Below are 20,734 nucleotides of genomic sequence, written 5' to 3'. Positions count from 1 at the left end.
TGTACTGCCTATAGCTTGGATACAAGATGTGATACAGACAGGCATGGAGGCTCTAGTACCCTGTTGTACCACCTCTAGCTTGGATACAAGATGTGATACAGGCAGGCATGGAGGCTCTAGTACCCTGTTGTACCACCTCTAGCTTGGATACAAGATGTGATAAAGACAGGCATGGAGGCTCTAGTACTCTGTAGTACCGCCTCTAGGTTGGATACAAGATGTGATACAAGCGGGCATGGAGGCTCTAGTACCCTGTTGTACCGCCTCTAGCTTGGATACAAGATGTGATACGGGCGGGCATGGAGGCTCTAGTACCCTGTTGTACCGCCTCTAGCTTGGATACAAGATGTGATACAGACAGGCATGGAGGCTCTAGTACCCTGTTGTACCACCTGTAGCTTGGATACAAGATGTGATACGGGTGGGCATGGAGGCTCTAGTACCCTGTTGCACTGCCTCTAGCTTGGATACAAGATGTGATACGGGTGGGCATGGAGGCTCTAGTACCCTGTTGCACTGCCTCTAGCTTGGATACCAGATGTGATACGGGCGGGCATGGAGGCTCTAGTACCCTGTTGCACTGCCTCTAGTTTGGATACAAGATGTGATACAGGCGGGCATGGAGGCTCTAGTACCCTGTTGTACTGCCTCTATCTTGGATACAAGATGTGATACGGGCGGGCATGGAGGCTCTAGTACCCTGTTGTACTGCCTATAGCTTGGATACAAGATGTGATACAGACAGGCATGGAGGCTCTAGTACCCTGTTGTACCACCTCTAGCTTGGATACAAGATGTGATACAGGCAGGCATGGAGGCTCTAGTACCCTGTTGTACCACCTCTAGCTTGGATACAAGATGTGATAAAGACAGGCATGGAGGCTCTAGTACTCTGTAGTACCGCCTCTAGGTTGGATACAAGATGTGATACAAGCGGGCATGGAGGCTCTAGTACCCTGTTGTACCGCCTCTAGCTTGGATACAAGATGTGATACGGGCGGGCATGGAGGCTCTAGTACCCTGTTGTACCGCCTCTAGCTTGGATACAAGATGTGATACAGGCGGGCATGGAGGCTCTAGTACCCTGTTGTACCGCCTCTAGCTTGGATACAAGATGTGATACAGGTGGGCATGGATGCTCTAGTATCCTGTTGTACTGCCTCTAGCTTGGATACAAGATGTGATACGGGCGGGCATGGAGGCTCTAGTACCCTGTTGTACTGCCTCTGGCTTGGATACAAGATGTGATACGGGCGGGCATGGAGGCTCTAGTCCCCTGTTGTACCACCTCTAGCTTGGATACAAGATGTGATACAGGCAGGCATGGAGGCTCTAGTACCCTGTTGTACCACCTCTAGCTTGGATACAAGATGTGATACAGGCAGGCATGGAGGCTCTAGTACCCTGTTGTACCACCTGTAGCTTGGATACAAGATGTGATACGGGTGGGAATGGAGGCTCTAGTACCCTGTTGCACTGCCTCTAGCTTGGATACCAGATGTGATACGGGTGGGCATGGAGGCTCTAGTTCCCTGTTGTACTGCCTCTAGCTTGGATACAAGATGTGATACAGACAGGCATGGAGGCTCTAGTACCCTGTTGTACCACCTGTAGCTTGGATACAAGATGTAATACAGGTGGGCATGGAGGCTCTAGTACCCTGTTGCACTGCCTCTAGCTTGGATACCAGATGTGATACGGGTGGGCATGGAGGCTCTAGTACCCTGTTGCCCTGCCTCTAGTTTGTATACCAGATGTGATACTGGCGGGCATGGCGGCATACAGGTTCTGTATGGTATCCTGTGGCATATTGCTCCACATTTGCTATGTAACTGAACCTTTAGATCATGCAAAGTTGTAGGTTGTAGAAGTTGGTCTCCCAGATGGTCCCATACATGTTATCTTGGTGATAAATTTGACTTGGCAGCCACGGAAGTGTGACAATGTTGTGGGACATTCCTGTGACCCCCTTGTGTGTGCGGCCGAGCACACTTGTCAGCTGATAGGTAAGGGCACGCATCGCTGTACTCCGGCCAGGGCAGACCGGTGGGCAGAAGGCGCTGCACTGCTGCACGCCCAGCCCTAATGCTATAGCGCCACGTCCAGCAGCAGTAGGCGTGAGCCGGCAATCACGTCCTAATGTGACCGTCAGCCAGTGGTGCAGCAGTGAGCAGCTGCTCTCCTGATGGAAGCAGAGCGCTGCAGTCATCCGCAGTACATTCCACACCAGCTGCGCCTTCTGTGGTACAAGGTCCGTATTCCGAGACCAGCATTCTTCCCAGCATGCACTGCGGCTTCTTCTCATTTGCATATAACATTGTCACAAAATGCTCTTCAGTTTGGCCAAAATACTCTATATTAACGGGTTTTATTATTACAGGCATGACATATTAGGTAAAATATCACAGCAGGATACATTATTTTTAATTTATAAAAGTAATCTCTCCACAATGTAAGAACTTCTCTCCCGCGGGACCATAAATACCGCCGGGGCTGTCTGCAGTATCGTGCTTGCTTCGGCAGCACATATACTAAAATTGGAACGATACAGAGAAGATTAGCATGGCCCCTGCGCAAGGATGACACGCAAATTCGTGAGGCGTTCCATATTTTTGCACCGATTCTTCAATTAGAATTAAAAAAAAAATTCTAACATAACATTTTTTTCTCCTTATACGTTTTATCTTACATAGTAACATAGTATGTAAGGCCGAATGAAGACATTGTCCATCTAGTCCAGCCTGTCTATCCTACTGTGTTGATCCAGGGGAAGGCAAAAAACCCCAAGGCCAGAAGTCAATTAGCCCTTTTGGGGAAAAAATTCCTTCCCGACTCCCTAATGGCAATCAGACTGTTCCCTGGATCAACCCCTAATAGTTCCTACCTGCCTATATAGCAGGATTGACACTTAACCTAAAATTTATATCCTGTAATATCCTTCTTCAGAAAGACATCAAGTCCCCTTTTAAACTCCTCTATGGATTTTGCCATCACCACTTCCTCCGGTAGAGAGTTCCACAGTCTAACTGCTCTTACAGTAAAGAACCCCTTTCTGTGTTGGTGATGAAACCTACTTTCCTCTAATCGTAGCGGATGTCCTCTTGTTACCGTCGCAGTCCTGGGTGTAAACAGATCACGGGAGAGATCCATGTGTTGTCCCCTCATGTACTTATACATGGTTATTTGGTCGCCTCTTAACCTTCTTTTTTCTAGAGTAAATAGTCCCAATTTGGACAGCCTCTCTGGGTATTCCAGTCCCGTCATTCCATGTATTAGTTTAGTCGCTCTTCTTTGAACCCCCTCAAGCACTGTGACATCTTTCCTGAGCACCGGTGTCCAGAATTGTATGCAGTATTCCATGTGAGGCCTGACAAGTGCCTTATATAATGGAAGGATAATGTTCTCGTCCTTCGCCCCTATACCTCTTTTGATGCACCCCAAGACTTTATTTGCCTTTGCAGCGGCTGACTGGCATTGGTTACTCCAGTTTAGTCTATTATCCACTAATACCCCCAGATCCTTTTCCATATCACTTTTCCCTAGTGGTACCCCATTTAGTGTATATTGGTGACATCCGTTCCTCTTGCCCATGTGCATAGTCTTACATTTTTCAACATTGAACTTCATTTGCCATTTTTCTGCCCAAGCCCCCAGCTTATCCAGGTCCGTTTGTAGCCGCACATTGTCCTCCGTTGCATTAATTATATTGTATAATTTTGTGTCATCTGCAAATATTGATATTTTGCTGTGCAGCCCCTCTATCAGGTCATTGATAAATATGTTGAACAGAGTGGGGCCTAATACTGAACCCTGTGGCACCCCGCTAGCGACTGTGGTCCAATCAGAGTACGAACCATTTATTATCACCCTCTGCTTTCTATCGTTGAGCCAATTTTTTACCCACTTACACACGTTTTCGCCCAGTCCGAGCTGCCTCATTTTGTATATTAGCCTATTATGTGGCACGGTGTCAAAGGCTTTAGAGAAGTCCAGATATACAAGATCAATAGATTCTCCCTGGTCCAGCTTAGAGCTTACTTCATCGTAGAAGCTGATCAGATTTGTCTGACATGAGCGACCCTTCATGAATCCGTGCTGGTGAGGAGTTATTCCCTTAATCTCCTTGAGGTACTCATCGATGGCGTCTCTCAGAATCCCCTCGAAAATTTTTCCCGTTACTGAAGTGAGACTTACTGGCCTGTAGTTACCAGGCTCACTTTTGCTCCCTTTTTTGTAAATTGGAACCACGTTGGCAATGCGCCAGTCCAATGGTACTACTCCGGTCTTGATAGTGTCTAGAAATATTAGGTATAGCGGCCTAGCTATCTCGTCACTTAGTTCCTTTAGTATCCTTGGGTGTAATCCATCTGGGCCCGGTGATTTATCAATCTTAGTTTTCTTTAGACGCTTCCGCACCTCCTCCTGCGTTAGGTATGAGATATTTTGTGAGGAGTTCGTTTTATTCCCCTGCATCTCGTGTGGCATTTCCTTTTCTTTGGTGAATACACTTGAGAAGAAACTGTTTAGTAGATTTGCTTTCCCTTCGTCATCATCAATGATTTCTCCTGCATTGTTTTTTAAAGGGCCAGCGCTCTCCCTGCAAATCCTTTTGCTGTTTATGTAGTTGAAAAATAGCTTCGGGTTGTTTCTGCTCTCTTTTGCGATCCGTCTTTCTGCTTCCTCCTTGGCAGTTTTAATCGTGTCTTTGCATATTTTGTTTTTTTCCCTGTATGATTTTAGCGCTTCTTCTCTGCCTTCTTGCTTTAGTAGTTTGAACGCTTTCTTCTTTTCGTTTATTGCCCCTCGTACCGTCTTGTCGAACCACATTGGTTTCCTTTTAGCTGAGTTTCTTTTATTTTTAAAGGGAATGGACTGCTCACATGAGGCGATTAGGATCCTTTTGAACTTTTCCCATTTTTCCTCCGTACTGATATTTTTGAGGATGTTGTCCCAATTAATGTTACCGATAGTAGTTCTAAGCTCATCAAATTTTGCTTTAGTAAAGTTTAGTTTCTTTGTCACTCCCTGATAAGGCTTCCTATTGATTGACAGCTGGAAGTTGATTATATTGTGGTCGCTGTTCCCCAAGTGCCCCTCAACCTGCACCCCCTTTATACGTTCCGGTTTGTTAGTTAGCACTAGGTCCAGAATGGCTCTCCCTCTTGTTGGTTCCTGCACAAGTTGGTTCAGGTAATTATCTTTAATTACTCTCAAGAACTTATCACCCCTGTGAGATTTGCAGGTTTCGTTCTCCCATGTTATATCTGGGTAATTAAAGTCCCCCATGATAATTACTTCGTTTCGTTTTGACACCTCTTCTATCTGCCTTAGTAGTAAGTCTTCAGTTTCTTCTGTTGCTTTTGGTGGTCGATAAAAGACCCCTATCAGGATTTTGTTATTTTTTCCTCCCTGTATTTCTACCCACAGAGATTCCACCTGTTCGTCTCCTACCCCTATATCCTCCCGTAGCCTCGGCTTCAAGTTCGATTTGACGTACAGACATACCCCTCCCCCTTTCTGGTTCCTTCGGTCTCTTCTGAAGAGATTGTACCCCTGCAAATTCACCGCCCAATCGCACTTATCATCAAGCCATGTTTCAACTTGGAGTAATAATAATAATTGTCTCACGGTGCCACCACTAAAAGGTGTATTTTTTGTGCCATGTGACTACAGGCATACAGCAAATGTACCCGAGGCGCCATAACCACGTACAGTGTAACCCCCCCCAGAAGTTGTGGGATGACACTTTTGTCTGTGTGATTGTAACGTTGTTATAAGTGAGTGATTACAATATCGGAGTAAAAGGATCATTTAGGCGACTTTCACACGGGCGACCCCCTATTTTGTGTCTGCAATATTTGGTTGCCAGCAATGCTTTTTTTTTTAGAATAATCTCCCATCGCAGTGCTGACGGCCACAATAAAATTGCGCGATAAAAAATGTACAATTTTTTATTGCGAAAATGAATAGGACTTTCCATTATCAAAATTGCATCGCAACACAATCTTGTTGCATTGCGAGGCGATAAAAAGGAGCGGCTCCATAGCGAAACCTGGGAGATAAAAAGAATCGCACATCGCAGAAAGATAGAGCAGCCGTTATTTTTTGTTCTCTCAACATCACATCAGTGAAAACATCACAGATGGGAAGGAAACCGTTGGTTTCATAATCTGCTTTTTTACTGACTATCGCATCAGCCGAAAATCGCACGATTTTCTTGCCTGTGTGAAACCACCCTTATTGCGGAAAACTGATGCCTTGTACGAAGACTCCAGTACCCTGTTGTACCGCCTCTAGCTTAGATACAAGATGTGATACAGGCGGGCATAGAGGCTCTAGTACCCTGTTGTACCGCCTCTAGCTTGGATACAAGATGTGATACAGGCGGGCATGGAGGCTCTAGTACCCTGTTGTAACGCCTCTAGCTTGGATACAAGATGTGATACAGGCGGGCATGGAGGCTCTAGTACCCTGTTGTACCGCCTCTAGCTTGGATACAAGATGTGATACGGGCGGGCATGGAGGCTCTAGTACCCTGTTGTACCGCCTCTAGCTTGGATACAAGATGTGATACAGGCGGGCATGGAGGCTCTAGTACCCTGTTGTACCGCCTCTAGCTTGGATACAAGATGTGATACAGGCGGGCATGGAGGCTCTAGTACCCTGTTGTACCGCCTCTAGTTTGGATACAAGATGTGATCTGCACACGCCTCTAGCTTGGATATAAAAAGTGATAGGGGTGGGCTTGGAGGCTCTGGTACCCTGTTGTACCACCTCTAGCTTGGATACAAGATGTGATACGGGCGGGCATGGAGGCTATAGTTCTCTGTTGTGCCACCTCTAGCTTGGATACATGATGTGATACAGGCAAGCTTTGAATACTTTGTGGTACCGCCTCAAGCTTAGATACAAGATTTGATACGGGCAGGCATGGAGGATCTAGTACCGTGTTGTACCACCTCTAGCTTGAATACAAGATGTGATACTGGTGGACATAAAGGCTCTAGTACCCTGATGTACCGCCTCTAGCTTGCATACTGGATGTGGTACGGAGAGCATGGAGGCTCCAGAACTTTGTTGTATCGCCTCTAGCTTGGATACAAGACATGATATGGGTGGGCATGGAGGCTCTAGCACCCTGTTGTGCCACCTCTAGCTTGGATACAAAACGTGATATGGGTGGGCCTGGAGGCTCTAGTATTCTGTAGGGCAGGGGTCCCTAACCACCGGTCCGCAGACCGGGGCCGGACTGTTAGATGCTTAGTGCCGGTCCGCGGTACCGCTGGGAACTTTTCTTCTAAACACAAAGCCCGCAGGCTGAATCCGGCCCGCTGCCTCGTGTTATGTGGCCCGCGGCGTGCCGACGCCGCTCACTACTGAAGCGATTACCAGCAGGGGCGCCGTAGCTCCCCGTTGGTAATTGCACTGATCCTGGCGCACACTGATGTCAGTGTGCAGCCAGGATCCTCCTCCTCGAGTCCCCTGCTCATTAGTTCCGCAGGAGAGGACTCGGGGAGGAAGCGTGCCGGGCTGCACATTGACGTCAGGGCAAGTAGAGAGAGAGCGACACTAACAGCAGGGAGGAGGTAAGTATATGGGTTGGGGGGATGCTTATTACTAGGGGGGGCTGCTTACTACTTGGGGGGCTGCCTGTTACTGGAGGGGGGCTTCTTTACAACTGGGGGGGCTGCTTACAACTGGGGGGGCTGCTTACTACTGGGGGGCTGCTTATTACTGGGGTGGCTGCCTGTTATTGGGGGGGCCTGCTTACTACGGGGGGGGGGCTGCTTAGAACTGGGGGAGGGGCTGCTTACAACTGGGGGGGCTGCTTACTACTGGGTGATTTTAATTTTGTTGATATGCTCTGTTCTGTGATAGGTCCACTCTGTGGGTGGACTGCTATATGTATGTTTGTTGTTCACACATTTTGTATATTTGACAAAGACTCGTTGAGTCGAAACGTCACATTTTGGGAGGAATAAAAACCGCTTTGTATTTGCACCCCAACTGCTGCCTAAATCAACTTTCTTCACATTGCATTTCTTGTGGTCTAATTTGGATCTAGACCACAGTGGGCGCTGCAGACGACCTGTTCCACCTATTTTGGATGCCTCTTTTGCTGCTGACCCTCGTGTTGTGGATATGTACTACTGGGGGGGGGGGGGCTGCTTACTACTGGGGGGGCTGCTTACTACTGGGGGGGGCTGATTATTCTTGGGGGGGCTGCTTATTACTGGGGCGCTGCCTATTACTGGTGGGGGGGCTGGTTATTACTGGGGGGAGGCTGCTTATTACTGGGGAGGAGATAAATTATATGCTGCCCTATGTGTGTGCTGTGGGGGGGGGGAATAGATTATATACTGCCCTATGTGAGTGCTGCCAGGCGGTGGGGGGGGGGTGGCAGGGGGGATATATTATACTGCCCTGTGTGTGTACTGCCAGGGCATTCTAAATGTCATAATTAAATGAGTATGCACTAAACTCCAACCCCCTTCATAACTCCGCCCCATATAACCAAAGCCCCGCCCATGTCCCGCCCCACCCTGCCGGGCCTTGTAAAAATGTTCTTGCTTGAAGCCGGTCCCTGGTGCCAAAAAGGTTGGGGACCACTGCTGTAGGGGCTCCTCTAGCTTGGATACAAGATGTGATACAGGCAGGCATGGAGGCTCTAGTACCCTGTTGTACCACCTGTAGCTTGGATACAAGATGTGATACGGGTGGGCATGGAGGCTCTAGTACCCTGTTGCACTGCCTCTAGCTTGGATACCGGATGTGATACGGGTGGGCATGGAGGCTCTAGTACCCTGTTACACTGCCTCTGGCTTGGATACCAGATGTGATACAGGCGGGCATGGAGGCTCTAGTACCCTGTTGTACCGCCTCTAGCTTGGATACAAGATGTGATACAGACAGGCATGGAGGCTCTAGTACCCTGTTGTACCGCCTCTAGCTTGGATACAAGATGTGATACAGGCCGGCATGGAGGCTATGGTACCCTGTTGTACCGCCTCTAGCTTGGATACAAGATGTGATACAGGTGGGCATGGAGGCTCTAGTATCCTGTTGTACCGCCTCTAGCTTGGATACAAGATGTGATACGGGCGGGCATGGAGGCTCTAGTACCCTGTTGTACTGCCTCTAGCTTGGATACAAGATGTGATACAGACAGGCATGGAGGCTCTAGTACCCTGTTGTACCGCCTCTAGCTTGGATACAAGATGTGATACAGGTGGGCATGGAGGCTCTAGTACCCTGTTGTACCGCCTCTAGCTTGGATACAAGATGTGATACAGGTGGGCATGGAGGCTCTAGTATCCTGTTGTACCGCCTCTAGCTTGGATACAAGATGTGATACGGGCGGGCATGGAGGCTCTAGTACCCTGTTGTACTGCCTCTAGCTTGGATACGAGATGTGATACAGACAGGCATGGAGGCTCTAGTACCCTGTTGTACCACCTCTAGCTTGGATACAAGATGTGATACAGGCAGGCATGGAGGCTCTAGTACCCTGTTGTACCACCTGTAGCTTGGATACAAGATGTGATACAGACAGGCATGGAGGCTCTAGTACCCTGTTGTACCACCTGTAGCTTGGATACAAGATGTGATACGGGTGGGCATATAGGCTCTAGTACCCTGTTGCACCGCCTCTAGCTTGGATATCAGATGTGATACGGGTGGGCATGGAGGCTCTAGTACCCTGTTGTACTGCGTCTAGCTTGGATACAAGATGTGATACAGACAGGCATGGAGGCTCTAGTACCCTGTTGTACCACCTCTAGCTTGGATACAAGATGTGATACAGACAGGCATGGAGGCTCTAGTACCCTGTTGTACCACCTGTAGCTTGGATACAAGATGTGATACGGGTGGGCATGGAGGCTCTAGTACCCTGTTGCACTGCCTCTAGCTTGGATACCAGATGTGATACGGGTGGGCATGGAGGCTCTAGTACCCTGTTGCACTGCCTCTAGTTTGTATATCAGATGTAATACTGGCAGGCATGGCGGCATACAGGTTCTGTATGGTATCCTGTGGCATATTGCTCCACATTTGCTATGTTACTGAACCTTTAGATCATGCAAAGTTGTAGGTTGTAGAAGTTGGTCTCCCAGATGGTCCCATACATGTTATCTTGGTGATAAATTTGACCTGGCAGCCACGGAAGTGTGACAATGTTGTGGGACATTCCTGTGACCCCCTTGTGTGTGCGGCCGAGCACACTTGTCAGCTGATAGGTAAGGGCACGCATCGCTGTACTCCGGCCAGGGCAGACCCGTGGGCAGAAGGCGCTGCACTGCTGCACGCCCAGCCCTAATGCTATAGCGCCACGTCCAGCAGCAGTAGGCGTGAGCCGGCAATCACGTCCTAATGTGACCGTCAGCCAGTGGTGCAGCAGTGAGCAGCTGCTCTCCTGATGGAAGCAGAACGCTGCAGTCATCCGTAGTACATTCCACCCCAGCTGCGCCTTCTGTGGTACAAGGTCCGTATTCCGAGACCAGCATTCTTCCCAGCATGCACTGCGGCTTGTTCTCATTTGCATATAACATTGTCACAAAATGCTCTTCAGTTTGGCCAAAATACTCTATATTAACGGGTTTTATTATTACAGGCATGACATATTAGGTAAAATATCACAGCAGGATACATTATTTTTAATTTATAAAAGTAATCTCTCCACAATGTAAGAACTTCTCTCCCGCGGGACCATAAATACCGCCGGGGCTGACTGCAGTATCGTGCTTGCTTCGGCAGCACATATACTAAAATTGGAACAATACAGAGAAGATTAGCATGGCCCCTGCGCAAGGATGACACGCAAATTCGTGAGGCGTTCCATATTTTTGCACCGATTCTTCAATTATAATTTGTCATGTCTCATCTACCTGACTCTATTCATTGACATGTATAACCTGTACTGTATCTGTAAGTGCTTGCCTTCTTTAATTTGTCCCTCCTGGTTCTCTGTACCCCCCTGTGTTGCATAACCCCTCCCTTTCCTCCTGCTAGGGAGTTTCCTGTCTATAGCCTATGTCTTAGGTCTCTACTCTGTGCTCTGGCTAACCATCATTCTTTTTACCTACTGCTGAATGTGCATTTCTACCTGAATAAACCCTGGAATCTTCTCACATGCCTCTGCAGTCGAGTTGGATGCTGTCTGACAACATATACCTGGTGTGAGTACTGGTCCATAACTACAAGAGAAGTTACCTCAACCGATACGCTTACAGCCATGTTATTGAGTCAGAATAGTAAAAAGAATGTATAAATACAGCCAGACACTGCTGTAAAGACTCCTCCAGCAGCTCCACATACAACCACAGCTGCAGCTCATAATCTCCCACCAAGCTATAACTCTCCTCAGTGTTACCTCCATCCTGTGTGCTGCATCATGGCTGAAGGACACTCTGAGGCACAAGCTAGCATGGACCCTAGTCTGCAGTCTAGTGAGAGAGACAGACGCTCTAATAAGCCAACCTGGAAAGTTAGAGAGAACCTTGAAAGTCTCAAGCAGGAACTTTCCTCTGACATTTTAAAACTGTGGGAAACATTACTAAGTCATGTCTCCAACATTCAGCAGAGTCTGTCTTCACTCCATGTGTCACGACTAGAGGGAGCCCTGCAACAGCTTCGTGCAACGTATGAACATTATAATATAAAGGTCCAGGAGTACGAAAATGCTTTGAGAAAATTAAACACAGAGGATTCCATAGAGGAATTGCAAAGCTTCCAACATCTCAGTGTAGGAAGAGACAGCTTAGTACGCGACATTAAGTCTAAGACAGAAGTGAGAATTGCGCAACTTCAGAAGGTGTCATCTCACATTTCTGACTCTACCAGGCACTCCAAGCGTACATCTAGGTCACGATCTTCAAAGCATTCCACCCTCAGTGAGCAGCTTCTAAAAGCACGCGTAGAAGCAGAAGCGACTAAGATACAGGCCGTCTTTGCGCAGAAGAAAGCGGAAGTGGAAGCTGCGCATAAGGAAGCTGTTAAGAAAATTGTAGATCAATGTATCAGTTAATTATTCTATATTGCATTGTAGACTAGGAATATATAGCAGTGAAGGGGTTAAACGAAACTCTTCTATAGGCCTGCATGTCTTCTGAGGAAGAAAGATTAGGAGATAAGACAGTCTATTAAATCACTCATGTATGTTTATAGTATAACATACACAGGGAGAAGTGACTAGACTGTATGGCACCTTCCCAGGCCTTCCTTCTCCCTGAATTTATGACGGTCTTATTGTATGTAATAGATACACTTAAGGAGGTGTAACTTATGTTAATCACTTATATTTTAAGCCTATCATATATCCTTATTCACCTTGGAGGTATAAACTTTTGCTGTGATGTCATTTATAATATATAATCTTTGACCACCTTAAAATTAAAGCAGAAATCACTTGATACTACTGGTATTAATTTGTATTTCTCCTGAGCTCAGATTACTACACGGAATCTGATAGTCTTCTTCTTGGTAAACAAATTCTCTCTACATTTTTGGTCCTTCGAGCCGGAAACTCTCACTGCAGAGGGACAGGACACTGACTGAACAGGTGGGTCTGAAGTACTCTCCGATCACTAAAAGACCTCCGTCTTGCTTAGACGTCATTAGAGGCCAGTTGGGCATCCTGTCCGAAACAGTGACGTTTTTCCGAACTAGCCTGAGAATTTAGAGGCCTTCCAGATAACGTGTAGTAAGTATACCGATTGTATACCTTTTTCCTTCATCTTTCTGCCTTTTCTGTATTCTTCATTGCTTAGACAATTTTAAAATGTGTATAGTAAATGAGAAGGAAGTATAGACGAATTGGTTGCCAAGGGGGCAATAGCAGTAGTCTATGTGAGACCATAGCCATTGTGAGAAGGCTACAGGAAAGAATCACTCCGTGCTGCACGTTAAACAAGGGGTTAAATGACGTCTAACGACACATGGGTGTCGCCAAGAGTACAACATTGTGATAAGTTTTGTGTTGAGGGAACTTTACTCATTATTTCCTTACTACTTCTTTTTTCCTTGATATTATGTTATAGAATAACTAAGAATATACAAAGAGGGCGGCCGCCTACTAACATATTGTAATATTTGTATTGCTGTCTTATATTGAATGTGTGAGTGATTGAGATGAGTGGATCCGATACGTGGGCATTGACCTCTAGGACACATTAAGGACCAGCCTCGCTGTGCAGGTTGTTTTCGGACAAGTCCCTTATTGTGTTCGATGTTCACAGGCCCTACTCGGTGAAACTGAAAGGGGGTCTTCGTGTATAAAGCGAAGCAGCGATTCTGGTAAGGGACCTTTGCGTTTTCACTATATATTTTAGTGGCCAGAGGCTTGTTTTATGTTGTTTGTCTTGTAAATCGGCGCCAAGAACATAATTACTAACAATGGGAAATACAAACTGTAAGGCATTTTCCTGCGCGTGTCTATGTTGTTGTTGCCAACGACAGGAAGTCCTTGAAGGGGATAAGAAGTACATGCACAAGTTAGATCCTGACTATGTCAAATATTGTGACAAGTGGGAAAAGAAATATGGATTTAAAAATAAATTGAAAGTCACTAGTTGTAAAGAATTATGTGATAAAATACGGACAAAATCAACTAAAGATCAGCAGAAATACGGATTATCCGCTGCTGAAGCCTGGTTAAAAGAAGCCCAAACCCGCCATACTCAGATAAAAAGTAGATCCAATGCAGCAAAAACTGAAATGATGCCTCTAGTAGATAAAGAAGATGATCATTTAGTCTGCCCTGTACAAACTGTGCCACCTATCCCTGTAGCTGCATATGGGGGTTTGGATAGTGCCCAACCACCCCCATATGGGCAAAATTCTACACCTAATGCTCCTCCATTGCCAAATCATCATATAGATTCCTCGTTAGATGATAGTAATCTCAAGATTCCTGTAACCCAGGGCCCCCGCAGGAGTGAGAGACAAATGATTCAACGAGTAGCGCAACAGAGTAAGGATGTCTTCCCTATGATTGATGTCCCAAACCCCCGGGGTGGGCTAGATGATGGCCAGGGGGGTCAACATCCTGCCACCATGGAAGTATACAGACCATGGACAGAGAAGGATGTTGTAAAAGCAACAGAGCATATTAAGCATCCAAAAATAGACCCCCGACAGTTTGATGAACAATTCAGAGGGTTAATGAGAAGCTATAAATTGAATGGGGAAGAAATAGAGAGAGCAGCTAGAAGAATTCTAGGGCCAGATTGGAGTTCTGTAGAAGGCAATTGGAATGGGAGGGGAGGAGATGGTAGACCCCTTCCACATGATAATCAGGATTTAATAGAAAGAACAAACAATTTAATTCAAAGATGTAGGAATAGGTGGGCTAGAAGGACGAATTGGGTGGAAATAAATAGATGTACTCAGAGAGATGATGAGGATGTAGATCAGTATTATCATAGACTGAAGGAAGTATTTGACATCTATAGTGGACTAGAGGCACCAGAGGGAAATCAGGAAGAGAGAGATGATCCGAATGCTGCATATAATCAGCAGTTAAAGAATGCGTTTGTAAGTGGACTTAAGAAAGAAATAGGAGGTTATATAACGAAGCATATGGTTACCCTTAGAACAGGATCATTGCAGGATGTTTTGGAGTATGCAAAACATGCGGAAAAATTTTACAAAGAAAAGGGAAAGAAGGGTGAGAGAGTGAGAGTTTTTATACAGGGAGAAGAATGTGATACGATGGTTCAGGAAAGTCAGAGAGGTCATTGGACAGCGAGAGGACGTGGAGGTAGAGGTAGAGGGAGAAGCAGAGGTCGGGCGCCGTTCAGGGACTCAATTGTGTGTTGGAATTGTGGGAAATCTGGTCATATTGCCCGAGGATGTCCAGAGAACGAATACTCTCGGACACCATGGGAAAAATGACTAGAAGAGGTGGATGTACAACACTTGGAGGATCTCTTGGCAATTTCTACTCTGCCTGAGATAGATCTCCAGGTGAATGGGCGGATGATTACTTTCCTGGTGGACTCAGGAGCGACCAGGACATTAATACATCCCAATGATGTACCTGATGTAAAATGCAGTAACAGTCATATCATGGTAAGAGGGGTTAATGGCCGGACCCACAGGGAATCCCTCTCTGAACCCGTTATCATAACGGACCCAGAGACAAATAAGTCTGTAAAATGTCAGATTATAGTGTCTCGAATATGTCCAGTAAATTTATTGGGACGTGATATGATGACGGAATTAGGTATTTCTATTATCCCCAAGGGAAATAAATTTGAAGTTAGAACAGCCCCTGGAGAACTGCAGACATACTACACACTGAAGATAGCAGTGGAGCAATGTAGGTGGGAAGTGAACAACATAATGAAGGAGGCAGAGAAACAAGTAATTACAGCACTGCAATGCCATCCTGGTGAAAAAACGCTTTCCGCCAGGGTGGAGTTTCAGCCAGAACTAAATCTTCATTGTACTATGTGGTACCGGTTCTATCAAGGGCCGGATATCTCGTATGAAAAGGAATTGTTTAGAGAGAGTCCCACATCCATCACAGTGGAACAGATATTCTGGGATACAGAGGGATTTTCCGCAGCCTCATGTATCCTTAGTGAACACATGCAGTCACTATACAAAGGACTAAGCCCCCATATATCCCTCTCAAAACCACCAAACGCAGAATGGAAAGAACTAGGCCAATTTATACGTGCTTGTAAACAAAGTAAGGATTGGATCCGGAGGTCAGATGGCATCTGGGAAAATCCTAAGTTAAAATCATTTGCAAAAATAGTCCAAACTACTTTGGTAGCACATCCTGAAGCCTTGATTTCAGAAGGATCGTTGTTACCCTGACACATAAACCTTACAGTGCAGGAGACTGACCTTGAACAGTTGCCTGATAGTCTGTGGTCAAAAGGGCCAGCTGATGTTGGATTGATAAAGGGAGTAGAACCAGTCACTATTACTCCTAGATCTACCTTCCGTCCACATCAGAGACAGTACCCCCTTAAACCAGAAGCTGAACTTGGCATAGAGCCTATAATCAAAGATCTGTTACAAGCAGGAGTCATTGTGCCATGTCCAGACAGTCCCTGCAACACACCTCTGTTCCCAGTTAAAAAGGCTCCTCCATCCATGGGATGGAGGATGGTGCAGGATTTACAACAAGTTAATAAGGCCGTAATTCCAAGAGCCCCCACAGTACCAGATCCACATACCTTACTTAATGACCTCAGACCAGAATCTACTCATTTTACTGTTTTGGATATTAGTAATGCTTTTTTTAGCATACCTGTACACCCTGATCACCAATTTTGGTTTGCTTTCACGTATAGGGGAAAAAGATATACCTTTACCAGGGTACCACAGGGGTATTGTGAGTCTCCTACAATTTTCTCCCAGGCTATGTCAGCAAACTTAGCCCAGTTCCAACCTCCTAAAGGTAGTCAGCTACTACTGTATGTTGATGACATACTGCTGGCAGCAGACAGTGAGGAGAATTGTAGGGAGGACACAATTGCACTCTTGAGGTTTCTCTATGAGCAAGGCCATAAAGTAAATAGGAAGAAACTCCAATATTGTCAGCAAACAGTTAAATATTTGGGGTATAATCTGTCCCATGAAGGTAGGCATTTAGACGACATCAGAAAAAAAGCAATCCTGGAAGTCCCAAAACCACAAACAAAAAAACAAATGATGTCTTTTTTGGGAATGACAAACTTCTGCAGAGCCTGGATCCCAAACTATGCATCTCTGACAGCACCTCTTACCAGACTCATCTATGATGAACCTCTGGCTGCAGCTGATAAGATCCAGTGGGATGCGCCCTCTGAAGAAGCCTTTGTTACATTAAAACAGACTCTGGTGGGCACATCTGTCTTGGGCCTCCCAAATTACAGCAAGCCCTTTGTGCAAACTGTTGACTCAAGGGAAGGATATATGACCTCCGTGTTAACTCAGGAACACGGTGGTAAACAGAGACCGCTAGCATATTACTCTTGCAGATTAGATCCAGTGGCCCGTGCGCTCCCCCCCTGTGTACAAGCGGTAGTAGCAGCAGCTGAAGCAATCAAATCTTCTGCCACTATAGTACTCTTCCACCCACTTACACTGAAAGTACCACACGCTGTTGCAGTTATTCTCCTGCAAAACAAGATCTCATATCTTAGTCCTTCCAGACATCTCTCCTGCATGACATTACTGCTCTCACAGCCACATCTGACAATTGAGAGATGCACAACACTCAATCCATCTACCTTACTGCCTATTTCTTCAGACGGTACTCCACATAACTGTCTGGGGGAGATAGCGCAAAATGTTTTACCCAGACCAGATCTACAGGATATACCTCTTATGGATGCTGAATACACTCTCTTTGTAGATGGGTCATCCAGGAAAAACCCTGATGGCACTAACGCCACCGGATATGCCGTGGTTACACTGGAACAGACTGTAATAGTTGGGTCCTTGCCAAAGCACTACTCTGCACAAGCAGCAGAACTAGTAGCTCTGACTAAGGCCTGTCAGTGGGCACAGGGTAAGAAGGTCACTATTTACACTGATAGCCAATATGCCTTTTCTACAGTACACGTGTTTGCACAACAATGGAAAAACAGGGGGATGGTCACCTCCACAGGGAAAGACATAAACCATAAAGATTTGATTTTACAATTACTTGATGCTATACAACTACCCGCACAACTAGCAATTTGTAAATGTCAAGCGCATACGTCCAACCAAGATCCCATTTCTATAGGGAACAGAAGAGCAGATGAGGCTGCAAAGGAAGCTTCACAGACACAACAAATGTATATGCCAGAAACTGTAACCCTAGACATGCAAATACTCAGAGATATGCAAACACATGCCCCACAAAATGAGATACAATACTGGATAAACAAAGGAGCTGTACAAAAGGATGGATTATACGTTTCCACAGACGATAAACCCATCCTACCTAAGTCACTATTCAGATATGCAGCAGTATTGAGCCATGGTCTCTGCCATGTCTCAACAGGAGGGATGGTTGCACTGATATCTAAAGTATTCACAGTGTATGGCTTCACAAATTACTCAAAAAAATTTTGTTTGTCCTGTCTTGTCTGTGCAAAACACAATGCACAAGGGAATATAAGACCAAAAAGGGGGCATTTTCCGACACCTCAGTATCCCTTCCAGCACATTTGTATGGATTATATTGAATTAAACAAATGTGAAGGTAAGAAATACTGCCTAGTTATTATAGATGCTTTAACTAAGTGGATAGAAGTGTTTCCCACGGGTCAGTCAGATGCAGCCACAGTGGCTAAAGCATTACTAAGGGAAATAATACCTAGGTTTGGAGTACCAGAGAGGATTTATAGTGACAATGGAGCCCATTTTGTGAACGAAGTCATCTCCAAGCTAGGAGAAGTATTAAATATAGAGTTGAAACATCACTGTGCCTACCATCCTCAATCAGCAGGATTGGTAGAAAGACATAATGGTATACTTAAAAACAAACTTAAGAAAGCCATGGAGCAGACGGGAAGGAATTGGATATATTGCTTACCTCTAGCAGTACTTAGTATGCATATTACCCCCACTAAGGAAGGTTTAAGTCCATTTGAAATAATGTATGGTAAACCATTTAAAATACCTCAACTTAATATAGTAAGGGGGGATGAAGAAGCAGATAGGACTCTTGCAGAATACATGGCTAAATTATTGCAATCTAAAGAAATCATTCTTTCCAATTCTGTTCCAGAAGAACCAGTACAATGGGACGAGAAAATAATACCAGGTGATTGGGTCCTAATCAAAGTTATAAAGAAAAAGAGCTGGAAGACCCCAAAGTGGGAAGGACCTTACCAAGTACTCCTCACCACCCCCACAGCAATAAAGATTGCTGAACGGCAAACCTGGATTCACCAATCTCACTGTAAAAAGGTAACACAGGCAGGGCAGGGACAGAGTGCTGAGGAGGTTCTGGTTTAAAAAGCCCACTACAAAGGGGGGGGCCACATTAGGTGGTCCTCGTCTCAAACCGGTGAAGAAATCCACACCCCTTTCCCCAAAGGCCTCCTCGGTAAAGACAAAATGGCAGGAATAGCATTTCTTTTTGGTGTATTGGTGAGTCTGGGGAATGCTATTGATGACACCCCTGAAATTGTCAGAGGTCATCATCATATTTACCCTGATCCTACACAATGGGAGGATACTGGTAGAGCTCTAAATTTAACGTTTATAGAAGGAGTGACAAGCACCATACTAGTAGACATGTGTCAGTTGATGAACTGTGGGGATCACACTGCAGCAAAGAAACTTACCTGGGCAGACAAATATATTTGTTTTCTTGATATTGGAACTGAATGTACAGGTTGGTCTCAAGCCTTGTGGACCACTGCGGCCCAGGATTGGGGTTATACAATGTCAAGGACAGATGCACAAAGCTTGAAGAAAAGATTATCTGTAATAAAGGCAGTAAACTCCCCATGCACACATAGCAAAGATTGTAATCAATTGTTAATCACACTGCAAAACCCTATCTTAAAAGACCAAAGGCTGTTTGCTATAGGTGCATGGGTATCTGGAATAAATCCAATAGGACATTTCTTTATACAAGTAATTCTAAATAAAACAAAATATATGGAAGTAACTAAAACACAGAGTGACACAATGGTTGAAGATTTCGGTGACACTATAAGGTTTACAAATCTCACAATGGAAGACCAGTTAGCTTTAGAAGTGGGATATGAGGAAAAGAATAAATGGTTGGAATGGTTAAGATACACTGCACATAGTTTGAGAAAAGAAAATTGTATCATTTGTGCCACAGCCAGACCACACTTGGGCACAATACCTTTTCCACTCAGCAATGCTACTGATCCTGAAGGGTTAAAATGTATGATTAAGCTTTTCAATTCTACCTACACCCCACAGATAAGTGATCCATGTTATACATTGAGTTTGCTGTTTCCACCTGTGAGCGGGGACCAAATACCACCTGCCGTTGTCTCTTATCCTGGGAATTATACTTGCTTCGCATTACCTGGTAATGGGACCGAGGCAGACTACGGGAGACTGCCTAAGGGATACTGTGCGGAGAGGATAACTGTAAAGGGTACGCTATTTTCTGGGATATGGCCTGAGCTACAGAGAGCACGTGCAGACGTGTGGTGGTTGTGTGGGGACAGGCGTTTAAAACAGGTGCCAGGTACGGACCTCAACGGGGATTGTGCTTTGGTACAACTGATAATGCCTGTGTACCTCATGACCTCCGAGGACAACAGCAAGGGCCGTGTCCGGAGAACTAGGGACACCTCTCCCAAAGGTTCCTTTGACGCCAATGTTTACATTGACACCATCGGGGTCCCAAGGGGGGTACCGGACGAGTATAAGGCAAGGAATCAGATAGCTGCGGGGTTTGAGTCTCTTCTTGCATGGTGGGTAACAGTGAATAAAAATGTAGACTGGATTAATTATATATATTATAACCAACAGAGATTTGTTAATTATACAAGAGATGCAATCAAGGGCCTAGCGGAACAACTAGGACCTACCTCACTCATTGCATGGCAAAATAGAATGGCTCTTGATATGTTACTAGCAGAAAAAGGAGGAGTTTGTAAAATGATTGGAGGATATTGTTGTACTTTCATTCCTAATAACACTGCACCTGATGGTAGTGTTACTCGAGCACTGGAAGGGTTAAATGCATTATCAAATGAACTAGCTGAGAACTCTGGTATAGACAATCCATTCACAGACTGGTTGGAAAACT

At 45.6% G+C, this 20,734-nt stretch overlaps 2 non-coding genes across 2 annotated transcripts; both read left to right on the top strand.

Moving 5' to 3' along the window:
• The first annotated feature begins 2,507 nt into the window (after positions 1–2,507).
• LOC136588947 (U6 spliceosomal RNA) lies at positions 2,508–2,614 on the top strand. Its single transcript, XR_010787734.1, has one exon. It is a non-coding gene; the product is annotated as a U6 spliceosomal RNA (small nuclear RNA).
• An 8,125-nt stretch (positions 2,615–10,739) lies between these two features.
• On the top strand, positions 10,740–10,846 carry LOC136588865 (U6 spliceosomal RNA). Its single transcript, XR_010787669.1, has one exon. It is a non-coding gene; the product is annotated as a U6 spliceosomal RNA (small nuclear RNA).
• The last annotated feature ends 9,888 nt before the right edge of the window (positions 10,847–20,734 follow it).

Source organism: Eleutherodactylus coqui, chromosome 13, assembly GCF_035609145.1.
Source record: "Eleutherodactylus coqui strain aEleCoq1 chromosome 13, aEleCoq1.hap1, whole genome shotgun sequence".
Lineage (NCBI taxonomy): Eukaryota > Metazoa > Chordata > Amphibia > Anura > Eleutherodactylidae > Eleutherodactylus > Eleutherodactylus coqui.
This window is presented reverse-complemented; position numbering and strand designations above follow the sequence as displayed.